Source organism: Phascolarctos cinereus, unplaced genomic scaffold (genome assembly GCF_003287225.1).
Source record: "Phascolarctos cinereus isolate Bilbo 61053 unplaced genomic scaffold, phaCin_HiC Scaffold_4;HRSCAF=312, whole genome shotgun sequence".
Taxonomy (NCBI): Eukaryota; Metazoa; Chordata; class Mammalia; order Diprotodontia; family Phascolarctidae; genus Phascolarctos; species Phascolarctos cinereus.
In genome coordinates, this window is record NW_027555847.1 from 104022265 (window position 1) to 104046277 (window position 24013).

Sequence of the window (24013 nt, forward strand, 5' to 3'; positions counted from 1 at the left end):
AAGGAAGAAGATGCAAAAAGTTTTGGAGTTTTGGTTTGTTTTTGTTTTATTTTGTTTTGGTTTTTTTGTAAGTGATACTAATGCCTCCTCTCCTCCCCCCTCCCTTTTCTGGTTATGTTAAGTAGCTCCTTTATGTAGAGTGGGGCATTCTTCATAGAGGCAGCTCCCTGTAACAATGCATTATATGACATTTGGAATGACTATTTTTTTAAAGTACAATTCGAGTCCTGAAGGCTCACTGTAGAACTTTGAGGGTGTTTGCCTCCAGCTGGTCAACACCTTTACCATTCCAGTTTTTAAATCTTCAGTCAAGAGCCAAAAAAAAATAAAAATAAAGCCATGCCAATCTCATCTCTTGGGGGGGGGGGGCAATTATCATGTCACACCTTTCGACAAAAAAAAAATACTAACAGTCCATTTGGAAGTATTTTGTGATGGACAATGGAGGACTCAGACTTATCATACTCCTGCCTGCTGATCCGCATCTCCTAGAAAACGAAGAGAGAGGCCAGGATGGAGCCTCCAATCCAAACAGAATATTTACACTCAGTTGGAGCAAGGACTCAATTTTCATCAGACTGGGGGCTAAGGCTATAATCTCCTGCATCCTGTCAGCAATGCCTGAGTACATGGTGGTACCACTAGACAATGCAGTATTGGTATATACATCCTTATAGATTTGTCAATATCATAAATCACAGTTGAATGAAAGGTAGTTTTGTGGATTCCAGAAGATTCCATACCTAAGAAAGATGGTTGGAAGAGAGCTTCTGGGCACCTGAAACTCTCATTGCAAATGTTGATCATAGCTCTTTTCCTGCAAAGAGCTAGATTCAGCACTGGCCATTTTCTAGTTTAAATCTAAGGCCACATCACACAGCTTCTCCTTGACATCACACATGATTTCACTCTCAGCTGTGGTAGTAAAACTGTAGCCTCTCTCAGTCAGAATCTTCATGATGTAGGTCCATCAGATCACACCCATCCAGAGGCAGATGGAGGATGGCATGGGAAAAGGAATAGCCTTCATAGGTGAGCACAGTGTGGGTCACACCATCACCAGGGTCCATCACAATACCATTGGTACTACCAGAGGCATACAGGGACAGTGCAGCCTGGATGGCAAAGTACATGGCTGGGGTGTTGAAAGTCTCGAACATAATTTGTATCATCTTTTCTCTGTTGGTTTTAGAGTTCAGGAGGCTTCTGTGAGCAGCGGGGTACTCTTTAGGGGCAACAGAGTGCTTAATGTAGAAAGTACGGTGTCAGATCTCATGTCTTCTGAGGTGGTGACAATACTATATTCAACAGGGTCAGAATATCTCTCTTGCTCTGGGATTCATCCTCCACTTGGCTGTCTTTCTAGCCCATATCTACCACCACAACCTGGTGCCTGAGGAGTCCACCAACGGAAGGGAAGTAGCCCAAGAACATGGTGTTCTGCAAAGCCAGCTGTGCATATTTCAGAGCCATCGTCAACAACAAGGGCACCAATACCATCATCCATGGCGAACCTGAAAGTTGCAAGTTTAAACCCCTGAGAAAGAGAGGAGATAGTGCTGCACCTGGAGGCAGAGGGGAGGCAAGCACACACTCGGTGGAAGAGGTCACAGCTACTGCTCAATACTTTCAGTATTTCAGACTGTTCCCTGAAATACACACACACACACACACACACATTTTAAACACAAATATTCTATTAATGAGAAGCAATATAAAGAACTGGTCTTGAAGTCACAGAAACCTGACATTCAAATCCTGCCTCAAAGACATATTGGCTGTGAGACCCAGAGCACATTGTTTAACCTTTCAGGGCCCCCAAGGCAACTCTCTAAAAACTATAAATTACAATGAAGGTGCTAACCTGCAGGTCTGTATTGGCATTAGGAGTTTGTTCCCTGTAGCAATGAAACCACAGATTTAGTTCATAGATCAGTGATACTCTAAGGTTGCAAATGACAGACCACCTCAATCAAACATTCAAAATCATGGATTATGCAAAGGGCAATGAAGACAGGCATGGTGGGTATAAGTGATAGGATTGCAGAACATAACAATAACAACTTACATGCAAAGAGTAGCATTAGACATCATCTAAAAAGTGTATGATTGGAAAGGTCAATATAGTAAGACCTTGGGCGTGTAGTGAGGTCAAGGATATCAAATGGGCAGACCAAATTCCAAAACATTCATAAAATGTCAAAAGACCTAGAGAGAAGTCTGTAAGTCATGGGATTTATGGGAATACATGCTCACTTCTCATACTGATCTCTTCTCTCCCCTTACACCGCTACCATCTTTGTTCTGGAACTCAGAACCTCACCCCTAGATATCGTAACAGCTTCTTAACTGGTTGCTGTACTCCAAATCTATCCCTACCCCAGTCCATTCTACATACTTCTGCCAAAGTAATTTTACTTCAAGATAGATGTAATTATATGACTCTCCTTCTCAATCAACTCCAGTGGCTTTCTATTGGCTCTGGGATAAAATGGAAACTCATCCATTTAGCTTTAAAGCCTCACCACCATTTGACCCCCACCTATCTTTGTAGCCTTGCTGGACATTAGTCCCCATTCTGTACTCTACAATCCATGAAAGCTGACCTTCTTTCTGTTCCTCACACATGATACTCCATCTCTCATCTCCATAGCTTGGCACTATCCATCTCATTTGCCTGAAATGCATTCCCTTCTCACCTCTGCTTCATACAGTCCCCTCTGTTCCTTTAATACCCAGCTCCATGAAGCCTGTTCTGATCTCAATTGGTATCTTCTCCCTCTAAAACTATCTTGTATTTAACTACTTTGTATGTATTTGTATTTGTTCATTTTATATTTATGCTGTGCATGTTATCATATGTACTTCTTGTTTCCTCCATTAGAACATAAGATCCTTGCAAAAAGGATTGTTTCATTCTTCATACTTGTATACCCAGTGACTAGCACAGTGCCTGGCACATAGTAGGTGCTTAATAAATACAGGGTGTACCAAAAGTCTTACTGTAGTTTAAAGCTTTGATAGCTGAAAACTGCATTAAGACTTTTGGGACATCCAATACATGTCATTGATTGATTAATTGAAGATAGAGGTAGGAAGAGATGGCACATATATAGTGTAATCTGTACCAGTGGAGAGTACCCATATCAATGAAATCACAAGTACAATCAAGCATCAAAATATAAATGGATATAATTATTGCACCCATGAAAATGTATGCTAAATACTCTGTATTTCAAAACAAAATGGGAAACATGGTTTCACAGATTTTCCACCTTTCGTAACATCCTGCATCTCTCTCACTGCCTTAGAAAAAAAGCCACTGAGGTTACCAAACTAGAAGAATATCCAGGTCACAGGAATGTGACCTCACCGCAATCATCTTGAGTCAGTGATAGAACAGAAATGTACCTCCCCGATCTAGAGACCGAGTGAGCCCTTCTATAATACTCTGCTGATCTAGCTGGGCACTGTATTAAAATTGAGTTCAGCTGCCATTTTCTTTTTATTATTATTATGACTAAAGTGTTTTGTGTCCCCATAGACATCCACAGAATTTCATTTTTGAAAAATGAGGTCTTCTACTTAAAATACCTCAGAAGAGTACCCAAATCCCTTCAAACCACACATATACAAACTTTGAACTTAAAAGTTTGCTGGAATCATTTTATTCAAGATTTATTAAAAATGCTTTGTTCCCAAGCTGATAAAAAATGTATGTCAAGTCCACATGCTCAAACTGTGAACAGTAGTTGGAATTATATACCAAGTCTCTGGAATAATTGTTCCAAAACTTTAGGAGTGTAGTCATGTTAAATTAAGTCCACTGGTACCTTTTAAAGCCTAAAGAAAGCAACCCAGTGTTTCTTTAATGCATTATGCCTTTCTAATGTTGATAGAGATCTCACAATGCAAGCCTTAAAAACCTCCATGTCTTTGAATGTGTACATCACTATTCATTACCTAAAACACTTCTTTGTCATTATTGCTCAATTTAGTCATGAAAGGATGTAAGAAAATATATTCCTGTGACTAAAATCCCTGAGTTTTATTGGCAAAGAGCAATCACAAGGAAATTTCTAAATGGCTAGTCACAAAACATTTTTCAAGATGTTACTCAACGAATATAGAGTTGTTTATTTCCCGGTTTTTCAAAATTAGTCTTAGTTAAAGCCCTCTCACTCTAGTTCTTACATCCTTAATCAAAAGTATGGTATAGTAGAAAGAACACTGAGATGCCTTGAATATTCACTCTGCTACTTATTAATTGTATGATCTCACGCAAGTGATCCCCCATCTATAAAATGAGGATCATAATATCTGCCTTATCTACTCACAACATGTATATGTGTTTCTGGCCCTATGTTTGGTGAATGCATCCCTAATCAATATGAGCACTGTATCCAGGAATGCAAATTTCAATCAATCCATATCTTGTCATCCTGGGTGATTCTCATCTATGTCTTCCCATGATTCTTCCACAGAGGATTTACCCAATATACCCAAAGGCTTCAGTTGATTCATTTCATATTTTGTGGATAGTTCTACAGCACTAAGATTGCCAATATCTTGTCCCTTATTCTCACTACACAACTGGCCCACCTCCCTTGTCAAAACTCATTAGTTTGACTATCCAAGTACATCATAATCTTAACAATGTCTAGGTCTTATCCACTTGGCTTTTCCTCCATAGATTTCAAGCCTTATCTCATCTGAGTGGATATGAATTTCATTGAGGAGGTCCTTTAACCTTCCAAAGATGAATGCAATAAGCTCAGTATCACCCATATAAGGAACATCTGGAGAAGGTCACAATCTATAACAGGTATTCTTAACCATTTTTGTGTCATGAACCCCTGTGACAATCTGGTGAAGCCTATGCATCCCTTCTCAGAATAATGTTTTAAAATGCATAAGATTACAAGGAAAACAAATTATATTAAAACATAGTTATGAAAAAAAATTTAATAAAAAGTTGACAGACCCCATGTTAAGGAAGCACTATTCTAGTTCAGACTTTTTACAGGACATTTTTAATGACAATGGGTAACACTACTGGCCGGCACTCATCTCCTTGGTTTATTTCTGTTTTTCTTTTTTGAGTTGTTTTTTTTTTTATTTTGCTTAAATGGAGACTGATACTTAAAGACTCGTTGAACAAAGTTATCTCAGTGGTTGCATCTCTCTTGTAATCTTTTATGATCTTAACCTTTGAGGAGAGTGCCAAAGGCTGTACTCTGGTTCACAGAGTCAACTTTTTTTAATCAACAAACAAGCACAGCAGGATCTTGTATTCTTGACACCTCTAAGTCAGCTGTGTGACTATGAAGATGTGGTTTGCAAAAGAAAATCTTTTGAGAAAACCTGCCCGTTTTATTCTCATGTTTTTCATCAAGAAATCCTTTTGTGCATGCTTACACTGTTGCTGTAAAGAGTTTACAAAGATGAGAAAGCCGGCTTGTGACTCAGTAGTTGTTGATATATTCTCAGTCACCTTCTGAAAGGAGGAAGAAAGAAGGAATAATGATATATTTGTGTTTCTTGCCATTCTTTGGAAATCTTTAAAATATCTCAAATATCAATCGCTAAATCCCTTTAAAATTTTGACATCTACCATTGATTTGCTATATATGTATAGCACAGGATGAAAGGACATGGATGGGATAAAATCTTTAACACTGAATGGAGTACCTACATTAATGAGATCACAGATTCATACAAGTATCAAATTTTTTGGTCATTTCCAGCTGTTCTTCCTGATTTCGTCTTATTGAGTGTCCTTTCCACTTCGCACATAGAAAACTGGGAACAAAGATGGGAGAGTCCAATTGTGTTTCCAATGTTCATCAATTACAAGAATAGACTGTTACAGAAATACTACTATTATCTGTTCCATTTAATGTTTACTTTTTTGTCCCATTTTTTCTGTAAATTATCTAGATCTATTTAGCTGTTTCATGCCAAGTTGTTTGCAAGTTCATTTTCCCTTCCACTATTTTTAACTGCTTTATGCAATAATATTGTTCATAATATTCCTTCATCCTCCCCTATAATGCTTTGTGAGGGATTTATATTCTAAACTAATGATGTCCTTGACTACTACGTCTTTCCACTTAGCAAGGAGAGCAAGAAATTGTTTGGCCCCTTATATTCCTCTGACCTCCTCATTATGTTGTTGTTGAATCATTTTTTCAGTTGTAACCAACTCTCTATGACCACATTTGGGATTTTCTTTGCAAAGATACTGGAGTAGCTTACCATTTCCTTTTCCAGCTCAAATCAGGAAACTCAGGCAAGCAGTTAAGTGACTTGCCTAGGATCACATGGCTAGTAAGTGTCTGAGGCCAGATTTGAACTCAGGGAGGGGTCTTTCTGATTCCAGGCCCAGCCCTCTATCCACTGCACCACCTAGCTGCCCAGGCACAAATTGTCTATTGACTGACTGACTGACTCCTATCTCCTGCTTTCTTGTTGCTAGAACTCTCTATGAACCAATCACACACACACACACACACACACACACACACACACACACACACACACACTCCTTGTCTCCAAAACATCTAGTGCTATGAATTCTGCGATTCTTATACTTACAAAGCAAGATCCATATCCCATTTTTCGGAGTCAGATTTGAGGTGTTATTATGAATAATGTTTTCTCATCTTTATCATTTCTCCTAATTTAGGGGGTTTTTTTCCATCCTTGTTTAACTAGTCAGGGACCTGATTGGACACTGACTGCAGCTTTCACCCGCATCATCAGCTAGTCATTTCCTGACTATTACAATACAGCAAATTCATTAACTGATGATGTGGTTCTGTGCTCACTATATCTAGCACCAAGAATGTATACAGAAGGCCTGCACAGTCTGCAGCCCGAGAGCAGCCCATGGGCACACCAAAAGATTTTGGACATTTTCCATGTGGTAAATGTTTTCCTCTACATTTTTCCCAGGACACTCAAAATCCTTTGGTGGGCCATAGGTTATGCAGGTATACAAAACATAAGTAATCTGAGTCATCTACAAATCTTTGGGTTCTATCACCAAAACCAAAAATTTGCAAGATATTTTACCACCCGTCCTCCCTGACTTCGTATCTAATTTCACATTGGAATCACTAAGTGTCAAGACCATTTATGTCACTTATGTTGTATCAAGACTTTCTAAGCATTTTTCTGCTCTTTTACCTTATTCAAGAGATGTTAGTACTCACACAGTACTGATCTCTATATTTTGTTTGTTCATGCTCAACATGAGCATTGCAAGATGAGATGACCGCACTTCCCATTACACGATGTTTCCTGTTGCCTCGAGGCACTAATCTCTCCAACAACTTCATTCACTGACCTAAGGAGAAGCTCTGAGCTGTTCTTCAACTAAGCTATAATTTCTTTGTGTTGTATGGTTTCATCAGTGTAGCTGTGGGTGCCATCTGGACAGTCATGGACTCAGGTTCATATTGTGGGGAATTTCAATGGTCACTTGCCTAATTTTGTCTCACTTGCCCCCATCCAGTTTGAAACGGGGAACTTCTGAAGAGAGTTTGGGCCTTGATATTCAGTTGTTTCTCCATACTAACAGACCCAAGCAAGAAGTAGCATTGAAATAGTTTTCATCAGGACAGATATAAATACTAAATAATGAAAACAGTATCAACACACATTCTTGAATGAGCTCAGGGGCCTTCCACCCCCTTCATCCATGACCTTCATAAATAACTGGGGAAATTAGGTCCTGTAGAAGACACATACTCCAGGAGAACAAATTTTGGAGCAGTTGTCTGCTACCACAAGGAAAGGTGGGAAACATCAGTGGGGGCAGGATTGGTACTACTTCATGGAAGTGGCCACTATAGGCTTCCAACTTATTGGCTGTTGGATAAGGATCCCAAATTGTGCACCAATAGTTAAATAAATATTTGAAGATGACCTAAAAACTATGAGATTTTTAGCCACCTTGCCACCATCATTGCAGAATTAGAAAAGAGGATGTACATCCTGATGTACATCCTAAAGGTCATTCTGTGTTTTTATTTGTTTCATAAATCACTGTGTTCAAATAATTTATCCCCTGGTAGCTAGCCTTCTGGTGATGAGCTTCCCTTTGCTTATGCAGACTAATCTGTAGACACCAGAGACAATCTGTTGCAAGATCATATTAAACTGTTTTAGTTCACCTCTATGAGACTTAGTTTTCTTACCTATAAAATGGAGATATTAACACACTATTTGCCTCCCAAAACTACTATAAGAATGAAATTAAATAATGAAAATAAAGCTGTTTGTATAAACATAAGTCATGATCATTATGTTTTTAAGCCCAATCCTACAAAAGCAAACCACTATGGAGAAGAAGAAAAGTCCTCCAAAGTTTGTCTAGGGGCAGCTAGGTGGTGCAGTGGATAAAGCACCGACCCTGAAGTCAGGAGGACCTGAGTTCAAATGCGGCCTCAGACCAAACACTTGACATTTACTAGCTGTGTGACCCTGGGCAAGTCACTTAACCCCAATTGCCTAAAAAAGAAAAAAAAACTGCAAAGTTTGTCTGGACCGTGTGCCTGAGTTCAGTATGTGAATGCAGAGCTACTCCATTTTAAGAATCACTCTTTTTTGTTCTCACGTATATATCTATCCTCTCCTATTAGAACTTGCAATGCAAGTAATCCAAAATAGGATGCGCTATGGTATCCTGTTGTGCAACATATTTTGAGAAATAGCCTAGCCCCTCTGCAACCCGTCAGGCAGAAATCCCTAACCCTGCAACTGGCTGAAAGGGTTACTGCACCAGGTCAGCCTTAAGCCTACCTTGATCACTCAACTTGCTCCATTCCCTAATCTGTTCCTCACTCCTTGAAACCTATATAAACCATGTGTTCTGCTCATTCAGGGAGTCATTGCTTCTTTGAGTGAGACTCCCCTGAAGGTGAACTCAATAAACCCTAGCTGATACAAATTATGCTTCTTGGCCTGTCTGTTGCTGTTCCCCATTCCCAACCTCGACAAGTACAAAGGGAAAGATAAGGATATGAGGCAGTTCATAGACCGTTGTCTTTATCATTTTCTCCCACCCACTTAAGTTACACATGAGAAATTCAACCCTTGATGGATGGAATGATTAGCCCAGGGTTACAAAGCTCCCACCCATATAGTCAAAATTGAAACCCAGATCCACTGACTCCAAATCCATTGGTCTTTTCTACCTCCACTAAGACAGACAGAATCAAGGGAAGAGAGTATTTAAACTAGGCTTCAAAGATGGATAGGATTTTCATTACCTGACATGAGAGGAGGTGACTGTCAATTTCAGCCCATTTACAAAAGAAAAACTATCCCATACTATCTTGCCCAGTGAGCGAAAACTTTGTTCCTATATACTCTGCCAAGAGTCCAAAACCCAAAGCAACCATTAGGCAAAGAAAATTTTCTGATACTCCGAAATCAGAAATATTGCCACAGCAGAGCAGAACCTTTGAAGAAAAGAGATGACAGAGAGTCTCATGAGGTATTGTTTCAATAACCTGAGCATGAAAGGTGTGTGCACTCTGTACCCTCACATGCTACCTATGGACAACTGTACTTTGTAATAAAAGAAACTTTCACACCTGGTTATTGATTGCACAGGTTTTAAAAACAAGACTCTGAGACTTCATAGCTATATGGCCAGGGGCAAGTCACTTTCCCACTCTAAGCCTCACTTTGCCCATCTGTAAAAATATATACTTCGTGTTAGTACCTAGTTAGGAATTTTTTTCCACCCTTGTTTAACCAGTCAGGGACCTGATTAGACACTGACGAAAGTTTTCAAAATGTCACCCACATCACCCCCTAGTCATTTCCTGACTATTGCAATACAATCATTATGATACAAAAAAACAACACCATAGTGTTGTTTATGACCAACATGTTTTATAAACCTTAGAACTAGCATATTATGTGGTTTGCAACATATGTTTTGCACGTGTACTTATGTATATAGATATGCATGTATGCTTCTGTATACGTACCTAAATGAGATAATATATGTAAAGTACTATATAAATGTTAGCTATTATATATACATGTGTATATGTATAATACATACATGTATAAATCCAAACGGTGTATTTACTCATATATTTCCCCTTCTTATACCCATGCACATACATATCTTGAGCAGAAAATTAAGACATGGATTTCCTTGGGTAATTATATCAAAAATACTTCTTTTTTTCCTTTGAAATATCAAAAGTTCTGCAACAGAAACATAACTAAGCAGAGAATGCCTAGACCTTTCCAGGGAAGACGAAGAGTTCTATTAAAGGAACTATTAGGTAGCTTCTTGCTACATCCTTGGTTAAATTTGGTACAAATTTACTTTTCTTTTCTTCACTTAGCTTACCACTGACTCCCTCTTCCCTTAAAGCTAGTTCTGTTCTACTTAAGGGGCACTTCCTTTTCATTTCCTGCCCTTAGAATCTTTAGTCTCCTCCAAGACTCGGGTCAATATCACCTTCTATATGATATATTTTCTTATTCCACCTTCTGCTTGTTCCCTCCTCCCCAAATCACTTGTATCTATTTTATACCTCTCTATCTATGGACAAGTTGTCTCCCTGATAGAATGTGATCTTCTTGAAGGTAAAGGTTATTTCACTCCTGTCTTTGTATCCCAAGTGCCTAGCATGCTTGCAGATAGCGAGCACTTAGAGATGGTTTTTTTTTAAATCCATTCAAGGTGGAGATAAGCTGGAGTACATTCCAAGAACTGAACCTGGCATGATATGAGAGCCTCTTCCTTTTCTATATATTCTATCTAGGTGATCTTATCCCCTTTTATATAAAGAAAGAAGAGAAGAAAAATTTGATTAAATCAAAGGGTACTTAGCCATTGGCTGACTAGAGGATCGCCCATGTCCCTAATGGCCTTTAAAAAGCATAACACATTCTCTGAAGAATCAGTTGACACAGGCAGGAGCTCTGAGAAATGTGAACCCTAGCAACTGAGATGAAAACCAACTATGGAAGAAGAATACATTTCCACTGATGTGTAGTTGTGTCAGAATGCACCTCAAGTTTATCTGGTAAACTTTTGTAGCTACTGTTCCTATGATACCATCTCAGTAAAAGCCTTTGCTTTGAATTAATTGTATCTTCAGTTTGACTTTTTAAAAGTATATGCACCAAGGAACTACGAGGTGGTGCAGTGGATAGAGCATCAGCCCTGAAATCAGGAGAACCTAAGTTCAAATCCAGTCTCAGGCACTTACTAGCTGTGTGACCCTGGGCAAGTCATTAACCTCAAGTGCCTCAAAAAAAAAATAGAAAGTATATGCACCAGTAGAGGTTCATGAGCTATAGAGATTAGATTTATTCTGAGCAAATTCTGAGAAGTGAACTAGGATTAGTTCAAGAAATAAAAGTTTCAGGAAGGCTGATTTGGGATCAACATGAACTTTCTAATAATTAGAGATGTTCAAAAATGGAAAACATGTTTTCTTATATCGTACTCTGCACTCCTTCCACTATTACAATATGTCTAGTGTGGGTAACTACTTTTAAAAGAGTGGGAAGAAGATGGGGATGATGCAAAGAAAAGGAACAAAGACGAAAAACATGAAAGTCAAAAGGAGTTAGAGTTGCTTCCCTGGAAGAAGATAAGGTGAAGGGATAATTCATTCTTTTGACTTATCCAAAAATTATTTAAATTCTCCTCTTCCTAACTTCCCTATTACTGTCCAAGGTATCACCATCCCCCCAGTCCTCCAAGCTTACAGTCTCTGGGTCAGCCACAACTCCTCACACTCTCTCTCTCATCCCCATATCCAATCAGTTGCAAAGTCCTGCTTTCCTATGTTCATAACACCTGTCATACATGTCCCCATCTCTCCTCCAACACGGTCCCCATCCTGGTGCAGACCCTTATTACTTCAGGCCAGGGCTATTGCAATAGCCTTCTAATTGGTCTTCCTGCCTCAATTTTCTTTTAATTCCAGGCCATTCCCCACTCAGCTACCAAATGATTTTCCTAAAGTTCAGGTCTGACCATATTGCCCTCCACTCATCTAATAAACTCCATGGCCCTCTGTCGCCTCAGAGATCAAATAAAAAGTGCTCTGTCTGGCTTTTTTTAATACCTTCATAACATGGCCTTCCTCCCACCTTTCCATTCTTTTACCTTATGTACCCTGTGATCTAATGACACTTGCCTCCTTTCTCTTCCTAGAACAAAACACTCCAGCTACCAATGCCATGTATCTATATACATTCCCACGTTTGTAATTCCATCCGTCCTCATCTCTACTTTCTGGTTTGCTTGGATTCTTTCAAATCCCAGCTAAAATCCCAACTTCTTTAAGAATAGTCTTTCCATCCCCCTTAATTCTGATGTCTTTCCTCTGTTGATTATCTCCAATTTACCCCGTATATATCTTGTTTGAATATAGTTGTTTCCATGTTGTATTGTGTGGCTGTCTTTTACCTTGTTCCTTTTGTATCTCCAACACTTAGCACAGTGTCTGACACAGACTAGGCACTTAATAAATGCCTGACTGTTGGTTGACTGACTAACTTTGTGATCATGGCAAATCACTTAACCTCTCCAAAACTTGGTTGCTCAAAATATAAAATGAGACTAAATAACAGTTATAGTTCCTCCCATATGGGGTTGTTTTGAGAATCAAATGAGATAATATATGTAAAGTACTTTATAAACTTCAAAGCACTATACAAATGTCAGCTCTTCTTATTACAAATTAAGCCCAACTTCAGGTCCCTGGTTTAAAACATTAGGAAATTGAGACCTCAAAAGCATAAGTAAGTGACTCTCCCAAGGTCATACAAACATACTAGCAGAGCCAGAATTAAGGGTCCGTTGACTCCAAACCCAGAGTCTTTCCATGTCACCACTTTCTTCCAGCCTCATACAACTCCCTAGAAGGATTCTTCAGTCTGTGTTCATTAGCTAGAGAAAAAGACTACAAAATCCAAATGTGATTATGATTCATTAATATCTTTGAAGCACTGGGGAAATGTGAAGTGTTAAATAAAAAGAACTAAGCATCATTTATTAAACAATAGAGAAATAGATCTTCAAATAGCCTAGAAATAAAAGCATTGTCTGAAATACTGTGAAACTTGACCTTAAGAAACAAGTGTTTCTGGGGATTTGTCTGAAGGAAACCCTGAGCATTTGAGTCAGGAAGCCTGTCATCAGGCAGAGTTCACACAAGCCTCCAGGAGTAATAGCACTCTCCCATCACTTACTGAAAAATGTATGAATCTTTGAGATTTGGGATTTACATTTAGAGCTGGAAGGGGCCTCCGAGGCCAACTGATGCAGACTTCTCATTTCACAGAGAATGAAAATGAGCCCCAGAGCCAAGTGACTTGCCTAAGGTCACACAGCCATTAAGAGAGACCCCAGATTGAACCAAAATGCTCTGACAGTACACAATGTTCTTTCCACTGCCCCTTGAAGCCTCTTAGCTGCTGAGGCCACACAAAAGGCCCCAAACACCATCTCCCACACTTGCTAGCACTAATCACTGAGAATAAAAATTCTGTGGAATTACTGTTTGGCTAAAGAGCTGAAGACCCACTTCCCGATGCTGCTCACAGAAGGGCCCAAGTCCCCTAATGAAGTCATGAATAACATTATTTTTTAACCACATTTGCAAGTGTTTGTTTTGTATTCAAGCACGAATTTGAAACTGAAACGAAGAATGTCTTTTAAAAAGCTACATTCTTGGGTGACTTCCATTTTGTGGGAGTCCTGAGGTGCCCTCAGTGCCAACGCTTTAAGACCCACTAGTCAAGCTATATGTACTCCAAGAGTACAACCTTTTTTTTAGTTGCTAACATCCTATGTGACTAACCTCAAGTGGCATTTTGATGTAGTGGAAAGAGCATGGGCCTGGGAATCAGGAATTGTAACTCTGCCATGAACTGACTGAGTTACCATCGACAAGTCATTGGTCTGGACCTCGATTTTCATCAGTAAAATGAGAGGTTGGATTATAAAAACTCATCCAGTCCTCTGAATCTCCCTCCTGTACAAGTTTAGGAAGGAAGTATATGCCAATACATCTGTCTATCAGATTTTGTCACATGGGGAATCCCAGTGTGGGGATTGCCTCAACTGAAACAAATCACAATCTGCCTGTAATGTAATCTACATAACAAATCTTGTACCTCATGAAATGGCTAAAGACTAGAGTGGATTTTCTTTAATGTGTCCATTTAAGGGGTAGCCAACCTATTTCTACCTGCAGTTTTTGCTACCTTTATAGTTCTATCAGTTCCTTTTATAGCTTCCCAGGGTTGGTCTATATTCTTTGTTAGAGGAAACACAGTAAAACCTTATTACAAAGAGCCTCCGTGCATCACAGATTTGATTAGAGTGTGCATGGATAATCAAACTAAGTCCCTGGTGTGCGGGCTCATTATCTATAATGCTCTGCTGGCACTGTGGCTGAGAAAACCTATAGGAAAGGCATGGTCTATTGTAATTCAGGTTTCATTTTGCCTTATTTGGAGAACATAGCAATATTCTGATGTAATACCATCCAAAATAAAGGTGATATGATTTGCCCTTTGAAGTATTTTCAGAATAGGAGTGGACACTTTCTTCCTCTTAGCCACCCAATGTCCCTGGGCAATTATTTTTACACACACACACACACACACGTACAATTTTGTCCACAAGAGGGCTTTCACCATTTTGTATTAGTGAAAGAAATCTTTAAAAATCAAACCAGTTCATAGTATTTCAAGCTGGAAGGGACCTTGTATGGATCATCTAGTCCTACTCCTTCATTTTATAGAAGAGGAAACTGAGGCCCAGAGAGATTATATGATTTACTTAAGGTCATACAGTAATTAGCTGAGTTTAAATTCAAACTTGGCTACTTTGTTTATAAATAGTAGTTAGATCTGAAGACTTCTAAGATCTCTTACAGCTCAAAATCTGTGAATAACCTAGGTGAATTCCCAATCCATTGCTCATTTCACTATCCCACATGGGCCTTTAGGTATGGTGAACATAAGACCTTTTAGGCTACATTGCTTTGTCCTTTAAAAACTATCTGTTAAGAGATTCTAATTAAGTCCTTCAAGGCAAATTCTGCCCTCAAATCAAGGAATTCTTTATCTCAGGAAGACAGAAAACAGACTCTGAGGAATAGTACTAGGATCTGAAGTTGCTAATATCTCCAGGAGATGATCAAGAAAAAAATAGGACTGTGAAACTCTAGTGATTCATTTGGCATTAGGGAATTTATAGGCATATTTTTATTAAAGATAAAAACACTGAGTTGCAGCTATAGCTCTGGAGTAAATTTCATGAAGTCTAAAGGTGACATGCAGGAGAAAATAGGAATGATGGAATTACGCGAATGAATTCTCTTCTTTAATTCCCAGATTTAAGTATAGAGCACTTGTCACTAGACATCACGGACATGTCTCATTCCTACATCTGTTTATTGGAGGTATTGGTATATTTGGATACCATTTTACAAGCCCCATGGCTAGCCTGAAACATTAGTGAGCAGATGGGCAGCTGGCAGTGATTGCAAAATGAAGCGGACATGCATTTTGAAAATGGGGCTCTGCTTCTTCTGATTGGAGGAATTTCCTTGGGTTTGTAACCATTCCCCTGAGGTGGGAAAGATGCTGCTTAGCCAATTTCGTGTCGCCCTCTCTTGTAAGCCTAAAATCTTGAGATCTATCCTCTTTTGTATTTCCTCCTATGAGACCTCATAAATAAGGACTACAAACAATCTGACAAAAGCTATGTCTACTGATGCCAATACAATTGGTTGAAAAAATAAAAATGAAAATGTTGTCAAACACCCAGGTCCATCTCATACCAAATGACCGTTTCGATTTATTCTCACTGACTTAACTATTTGTTTGACTGATGGAACTGTTTCTCTTGAGCTCCTTTAGACATAGATATGAACAATAAAACCATTTCTGAAAGTTCTCTAAAATTTCATCACATAAAATATTCATTTGTGGGAATATCCTTCATATTTCCAAATCCTTCTTATGAAATTCTGTTAAGAGTTCTCAGTAGCTGAGCTTATTCAAACTTTGCATGTTAAGAGGATTTTATACAACCCTCTACTGAAGAGAAGAAGGTGATTAGGACCATACCCATTTAATAGATGGGATGGATGGGATAAAATAACAGAATTGAACTCAAGTATTCTACTCTTAACTGAATCTAAGTAGAAACTTCCTCTACCACATCCTAAGTGAGCATCTGGACAGTAAAGAGTTGGTTAAAAAGATGGTTCGTGAAAATGGGATTTGGATTTCTGAACCATGGCTAACTACATCAGAACAGTAGGATCCTGGCCAGGAACAGAGTTCACCTAATAGGGACTGTTAAGAATGTCTTTGTCTGGAGTCTTGCGAAAACTAATTAAAAGGATTTTAAACTGAAAAAGGAGATGAAGGAACAAATTTATGGTCTATAATCTAAACTAGACCCTCATTGCAAGCAAAGCAATCTTTTCATTCCTCCTTAATTGATTCTCTATCCCATATTTCTAAACCAACTCTTCTTTCCTCAGCCCTGCCTCCTCTGATCCTCTCAGCTGAGGTCCTCAACTCACACATGACCAAGAAAAAATGAGGTCATTCACCAAGAGCCCCTTTCTTTTTTCCTCATCTTACAAGCCCTCATTCTTTTTTTTACATTACACCCCCCCAATATTTCCTCCTTAAACTCCAGTGTCCTACTTTTTACTGAGTCCACCACCCCCCGTGGTGTCAAACTCTAATAGAAATGGATCACTGCGAGCTGCACACTGACTTTAAAAAATTAGCATTATCTATGTTATACCATATTTTTATTTATTTTGTTAAACATTTTCCAATTATATCTGATAACAAGTGGCATGCTTGAGTTTGACACCTCTACTCTACATGTTCTCTTGATACCAACCCTTCCTATCTTTTCCCAGCTGATTGCCTCCCTGTTATCCTATCATCATCTCCGTCTCTCATCTTTACTTATTCCCTTTCTGCTGGTTTTTTTTACCTGATATCAACAAATATTCTATTCTCCATCATTCTTAAAAAATTCTCCCTATATCCCACCATACCAGCTATCATATTATATCTCTCCTCATTTCTCAGATAAATTCCTTGCAAAAGTCATCTATACTCAGTATCTCTCATTCACTTCCTTTGATTTTCTTCTAAATTTTGGCTTCCAACCTCATCACTTAACCAAAAATTATCTCTTGCTAATTACCAATGGTCCTCTTTTCAATATTCGTTTTTGGAGCATCTGATATTGTAGATCAGCCTCTCCTCCTGGATATACTCTTTTCTCTGGTTTCTCATGACATTGCTCTCTGCCGGATCTCCCCCTATATGAACATTCCTTCTTAGTCTCATTTGCTAGATCACCATCCATGGCACACCCACTAAGTGTATGGGTGCCTCAAAGATCTGTGCTGGGCCACGCCTTCATCTCTCCTCACACTCTATCCTTTTGTGGTCTCATCAGCTCCCATGGATTCAAATACCATCTTCATGACAATAATTCCCATCACCAACCATTGGGATATACCCACGGTTAATGGGAGTGACAGGGATGAATAAATCAGAAGAGTCAACACCTGGGAGAAACTGAGAGAGGACTCCACAAGGAATAAAAAGGCATCAAGACCCTGAAGTACCAGAAGCATGAGTGACCTTGGCCACAAGTTCACTACATGTGTACTTCATTATCATTGCACTCTAAATTATGTCTGTTCTTCCTATGGTTGCTGTATATATTTGTGTGAGTGTTTCATGTTTACGTGGGAGTGTTTTGTAGGTACTTTTCACATTATGCTTTGTAAAAATATCATTGCTTTGAGCTAATGGTGTCTACTGACTCACTATTTAGGGGAAGCTCACCAATGGGGGCTTATGACCTATAGTTTTAGGAGGAAAGACTTGCAGGGTGCCTTTTTTGAAACCAGCATTTCAGTTACTCCCTTCCCCCAAGGATCCAATCTATAAACTGGGGAGTGCTCAGTTGTGCAGCCAGCTTCCAGAAGGATTCCTACATAAGTGGCCCAGTGGATAGAGCTCTGGACCTCCGGAGTCACAAAGTTCAATTTTGGCCTCAGACACTTATTAACTGTGTGATGCTGGGCAAGTCACTTAATCTTTGTCTGCCTCAGTTTCTTTATCTGTAAAACAGGGGAAATGATAGCACTTACTCAAAGGGTTATTAGGAGTATAAAATGAGGTATTTGTAAACCAATTTGTAAACCTTAAAGTGCTACATAAGTACTAGCTATTATTATTTATATAATTATATATGTACATACATATATATGTATATATATACGTATATATGTATATATATATGTGTGTGTATATATATATATATATATATATATATATATATATATATATATATATATATATATATATACATGTTATTCCCCCTCCATTAAAATATGAATTCAGGGACTTTTTGCCTTTGTATCCTCAGTGCTTACCACAATGCCTGGGACATAGTAAGGACTGAATAAATGGTTATTGATTGAGAGAGAAAGAAAAATGTTCTTTGTATATCCACTAAGCTAGATAATATAGTGGGTAAGTACCACTTTGGGGAAAAAAATAGCACTGGAGATATGCAGAGGTTCACAGGTGACAAAACCCAAGAAAGGACCTTAGAAAACATCTAATCCAATGTCCTCAGTTTGCAGACGAGGAAGCTGGGGGATTTAAAGGTGAAGTGATAGAGCTGAGACTCCAATTCAGATCCCCAGACTTCAGATCTAGAAATTTTGCTAGCACTATACTCAGTGCTGTTTTTTCCAACCTAGGTATTTGTCCCAAGAAGTTTGGAGAGAACAAACTAATTTTAAGAACAACGTGCATGCTTCAATTTGCTCTAGGACAAGTATTTTGTCCAGGGCCAAGGTCCAAGCCTACCCTAAATTGATCAACATTCTCATATTAGCCCCCGTGACTCTATTATTTTTTCTTCCCTTCTACCATTAGCTTCTCCAGGGTTCGTAAGATTAATAATAATCTTGGTTCTCGCTGGATCCTCCCCTACCAGCAGACAAAGCAACATTAGCAATAATCCTATGGCAGGCAAGCCACCATGCTAGGCACTGGGGATAGAAATGTCCTTACCCTCTAATGAGAAGTTGGAGAAGATCCAAGGCACTTGCATTCACACTGTGCAAGAGAGGTATATTCACACTTAGTTCTTTTATCTAAGATCACTTGTGTGATCACTTCACTTCTCTGACACCTGCGCCTTCTGTAAAATGTGGGTTAATATATTTGTTATTACTATTAACATTTGGGTTATTGGGAGGAAAGTATCTTGGTAAACTTTAAGCACTATATGAATTAGTTATTTTTATTATTATTAGATATTTAGGTTGCGCCATGGTTTTTTTTTTTTTCAGGGTGAAAATTCTCTCCACCCATGCAGTGAGATCATCTCTCCCCACCCCTTCGTTTTAGAGATGAAGAAACTGAGACTGAGGTTAAATGATTTGTCCGATGTCACATACAGCTAGAAAGCAGAAAAGTTAGAACTAGAAAACAGGTCTCCCGACTCCAAATCTCCTGCTCTTTTCACTATCGCATTTTGGTTCTCATATTGCTGCTGTCCAAGAAACCAATTTGTTACAGATCTAAAAAATTCTCTTCATAAAGTAGACTGTATCCAAGGCAGCTTGAAAAAAAAAAGTCCTGGTTGCTAAGGGAAAATGTAAGAGACTTTAGCTTAGTCTTGAAGGATGACTAGAATTTAGCTAAGTGGAGGACAAGAGAAGGGCATTCCTCCTTCTGCCTGGCCAAATCCTCCTCATCTTTCAAGGCCCAGCTCGAAAAATAATGCCTTCATTAAATCTTCTTCAACTGTTCTAGTGCACTCATTTCTGTATTCTGCAAAAGCTCCTAACAGTACTAAGAATATAGTCAATTTTTGTTATTTGATTGACTGATAGGCATTCAATAAGTATTCATGACGTGGTTAAAAATTTTGATCGATTGTTAATTTCCATAAATCTTAATTTATAAGTACATATTTTATATATTGTTCTTATGTTACCATATGGCTATTTTACTGGAGTTATAGTTTTCATTTCAAATACTTTGATTTTTTTTTATTTTTAAAAGAATGAATAGAAATGTGTTTTCTTTCTCAATTAACCATGCCTATCTCAAGGAAGCCTGATTATTGAGTCTATGTGGATATAATTCGAGTTTAGCTGCTCATTTTCTGACAGCCTACTTTAATTACAAATTACCTTAAAGGAAATAGATAGCTTTATGAGTGCTAGAGTTTTAAGCCTAAATTTAAAGACGTGTTCATAATAAAGAAAATGGCCTATACATAATGTAGTAGAAATAGCAGTGAATTTGGAGCCAGAAGACTTCAGTTTAGGTTCCTTCTGACATTTCATAAGCCTGTTTCACATCCCATCCAATTGTATACCCCAGGCTTCTTTTTGTCATCTCCCCTGCCATTATACCCTTCAGACCTCCAGGGTCCATACCGTAGGGATTCAATCACTTACCTTTACAATGCCCACCATAGGACTAAGCTGTTCTTATTAGTGAGTACGTTCACTAAATTCACACAGCCCATCATAGTTAGGCATCCCCCAAAAGAAGCAGTGAGATGGCACAGTGGATAGAGCTCGGCGCCTGGAGTCAGGAAGAACCAAGTTCAAATCCAGCCTCAGACATTTACTAGCTATGTGATACTAGCAAGTTACTTAACCTTGTTTGCCTCAGTTTCCTCATCTATAAAATGAGCTGGAAAAGGAAATAGTGAACCATTCTAGTATCTCTGCCAAGAAAACCCAAATGGAGTCATGAAGAGCCAGACACAATTGAAAAATGACTGAACAACAATAGAACCATACTATACTTCACATAGGCATCAAGGCATCCACTTTTGCTGTCTTCTTGCCATCTGCCCTGACACAAAGTACCACCACCACCCTCCCACTCCATTTAACTCTTCCTCTGGAAACTATAATCAACCTAATGTTACTACTGCTTATGGGAAGGGTGTGTCAATTGACTCATTTATAGTTCCACTCACCATCTCAGTGAATTCCTAAAGCAAACCACCCTTCCCTTTACAGCTGCCTTTTATGTCACCCCTCCTATTAGAACATAAGCTAACTTCTAGTCAAGAAGGTGAGGTAAAAGGATGTAGTATCCTACAAATACTCCAGCAAATTTCTAAAAAACAAATTGATTAGGTAGTAAACAAAATGTAGTGAAAGTTGAATTGGCCTACAAGGGCCATCCCTACCTAGTCTTCCTGGTTCTAGCCTGTCACATGTTATGACTCAGTTCCTGGGCACATTGGAGATGAGGAACCCCTGCCTGCTTCTGGCAGATCTTATGAGCTAACTCAGTGCTGAGAGGGGCTTTGCATCCTGAGATGAGGAGGTAGTCCCCTTTGTTGGCCACCAAGCACTATACCTAATCATCTAATGGATGTTAAAAGGGGGTCTCCCACCTTCAGTGCATCCTTTCCTTCTGTTAGCAACAGCAGAACCAATAAAGATCACACAATCATATTAATGGTTGCAGAAAAGGCTTTGAATAAAATATGGCACCCAGCTCTATTAAAATGCACGAATACACGTACACCAACATAAGAAAAATAGTGCTTGCGCTCTCGCTCTCTCTCTCTCTTCTCTCACACACACACACACACACACACACAACACACACACACACAAAAAAAAGAACAGCACCTACATTCCAGGGTTGTTGTGAAGATATAATAAATAATAACTGTAAATGTTAGTTATTAAAACAGTAAATAACATCTCTCTAAAACCAAGTAGCCAGAATTATCTGTAATGGAGGAAAGCTAGAAATTTTCCTATTATGATCAGCCATAAAGGGGCAGTTAGGTGATACAGTTTAAATAGAGCACTGGCCCTGGAGTCAGGAGGACCTGAGTTCAAATCTGGCCAGTTACTAGCTGTGTGGCCCTGGGCAAGTCACTTAACCCCAATTGCTTCCAAAAAAGGGGGAAAAAAAAGATCAGAGTAAAACAAAGATGTCCACTATTGCCACCATTATTTGATATGGTCCTAGAAGTAATAGATCTAGCAATAAGACAAGAAAAAGAAACTGAGAGGAGTATAAGGAAAGAACAAACAAAATTATTGCTTTTTGTAGATGATATCATATGAGAGCCTACTTAGAGGGCCTTAAAGACTCAACTAAAATGTAAATGAAACAATAACTCTAGCAAAGTAGCAGGATATAATATAAATAAATATAAATCATTAGCCTGCATATATATATGTAGGTACGTACACACACACACACACACACACACACACACACACACATACGTATTACTCCCATATCCAATCTATTGCTAAGGTCTGTAGATTTTACCTTCATAACACTCTCTTATAAACAAGCATACCTTGAGGATATCGCAGATTTGGTTCCAGACCACCACAATAAAGCAAATAGAGCCATAAAGCCAGTCACATGAATCTTCCTGGTTTCCCAATGGTTATAAAAGTTATGTTTACACTATACTGTAGTCTACTAAGTGTGCAATAATATTATAGCTTTTTAAAAATATACATACCTTAATTAAAAACACTTTATTGCTAAAAAAAAAAAAAAGAATGCTACCATCTGAGGCTTCATCGAGTTGTAATCTTTTTGCTGGCAGAGGGTCTTGCTTCAGTGTTGCTGACTGCTGACTGATCAGGGTCATGGTTGCTGAAGGCTGGGATGACTATGACAATTTCTTAAAATAAGACAACAGTGACGTTTCACTTGAACACTTAGAGGCCACTGTAAGGTTGTTAATTGGTCTAATTTCAATATTGTCATGGCTGAGGGTATAGGAAGGCCCAAGGTGGGGAGAAGGAGAGAGGGAGGAAGAGAGAGAGAGAAAGACAGAGGGAGGGAGGGATGGAGGGAGGGAGGAATATCTGGTGGGTAGAGCAGTCAGAACACACACAACATTTATTGATTAAGTTCATCATCTTATATGGGCAGGGTTCCTGGCACCTCAAAACAATTACAAATAGTGACATCAAAGATCCCCAATCACAGATCACCACGACAGATATAAATAATGAAAAGGTTTGAAATATTTTATGAGGATTACCAAAGTGTGATAAAGACTCAACAGCACATGCTGTTGGCAAAATGGCACCCATAGACTTGCTCAACACAGGGCTGCCATAAAACTTCAATTTATAAAAAATGCAGTATCTGGGAAGTGCAATAAAGTGGAGCTCAATAAAATGAGATATGTCTATAGATCTTCTTCTGTCCTCTGATACTACTACCACCACCCTGGCTATAGGTCCTCATTGCATCAATACCTGCTGGTTGATCTGACTGCAATACTGCCATACTCTCCCCACTCCAATCCTTTCTCCATTCAGCTGTCAAAAATGATCTTCCTAAAGCATGCATATCACTCCCCTACTCAATAGAAGGGCTCCCTATCACCTCCAGGATCAAATATAAAATCTTCTGTTTGGTATTCAAAGCCTTTCATAACCTGCTTCCCTTACCTTTCCAGTCTTCTTACACTTTATAGCCCCCACACACACTCTGGCCATGTACTCTTCAATCCAGTGACACCATTTTCCTCACTATTCCTCAAACAAGAAATTCCATCCTTCAACTATAAGCATTTTCAGTGGCTGTTCCCCAGGCATGGAATTCTCTACCTCCTCATCTCTATCTCTTATCTTCCTAAAGTCCCAGCAGAAATCTTGTCTTCTATAGGAAGCCTTTCCCTTTCCCCTCTTAATTCTAGTGCCTTCTTTCTGTTCATTATTTCCAATTGAACCTGTATATTGTTTGTTTGTACATAGTTCTTAGCATGTTGTCTCATCCATTATACTATTAACTTCATGAGAATAAGGACTGTTTTTTTTTTACTTTCTTCATCAACAGCACTTAGCACAATACCTATGCTAAACACACATAGGTATGTAATAAATGTTTATTGACTGAAAAAAAAACAGGAAGAGAT

At 38.7% G+C, this 24013-nt stretch overlaps 1 pseudogene; it reads right to left on the reverse strand.

Moving 5' to 3' along the window:
- Positions 1-380: 380 nt before the first annotated feature.
- LOC110219121 (actin, cytoplasmic 1 pseudogene) lies at positions 381-1507 on the reverse strand (annotated as a pseudogene).
- Between the last annotated feature and the right edge of the window lie 22506 nt (positions 1508-24013).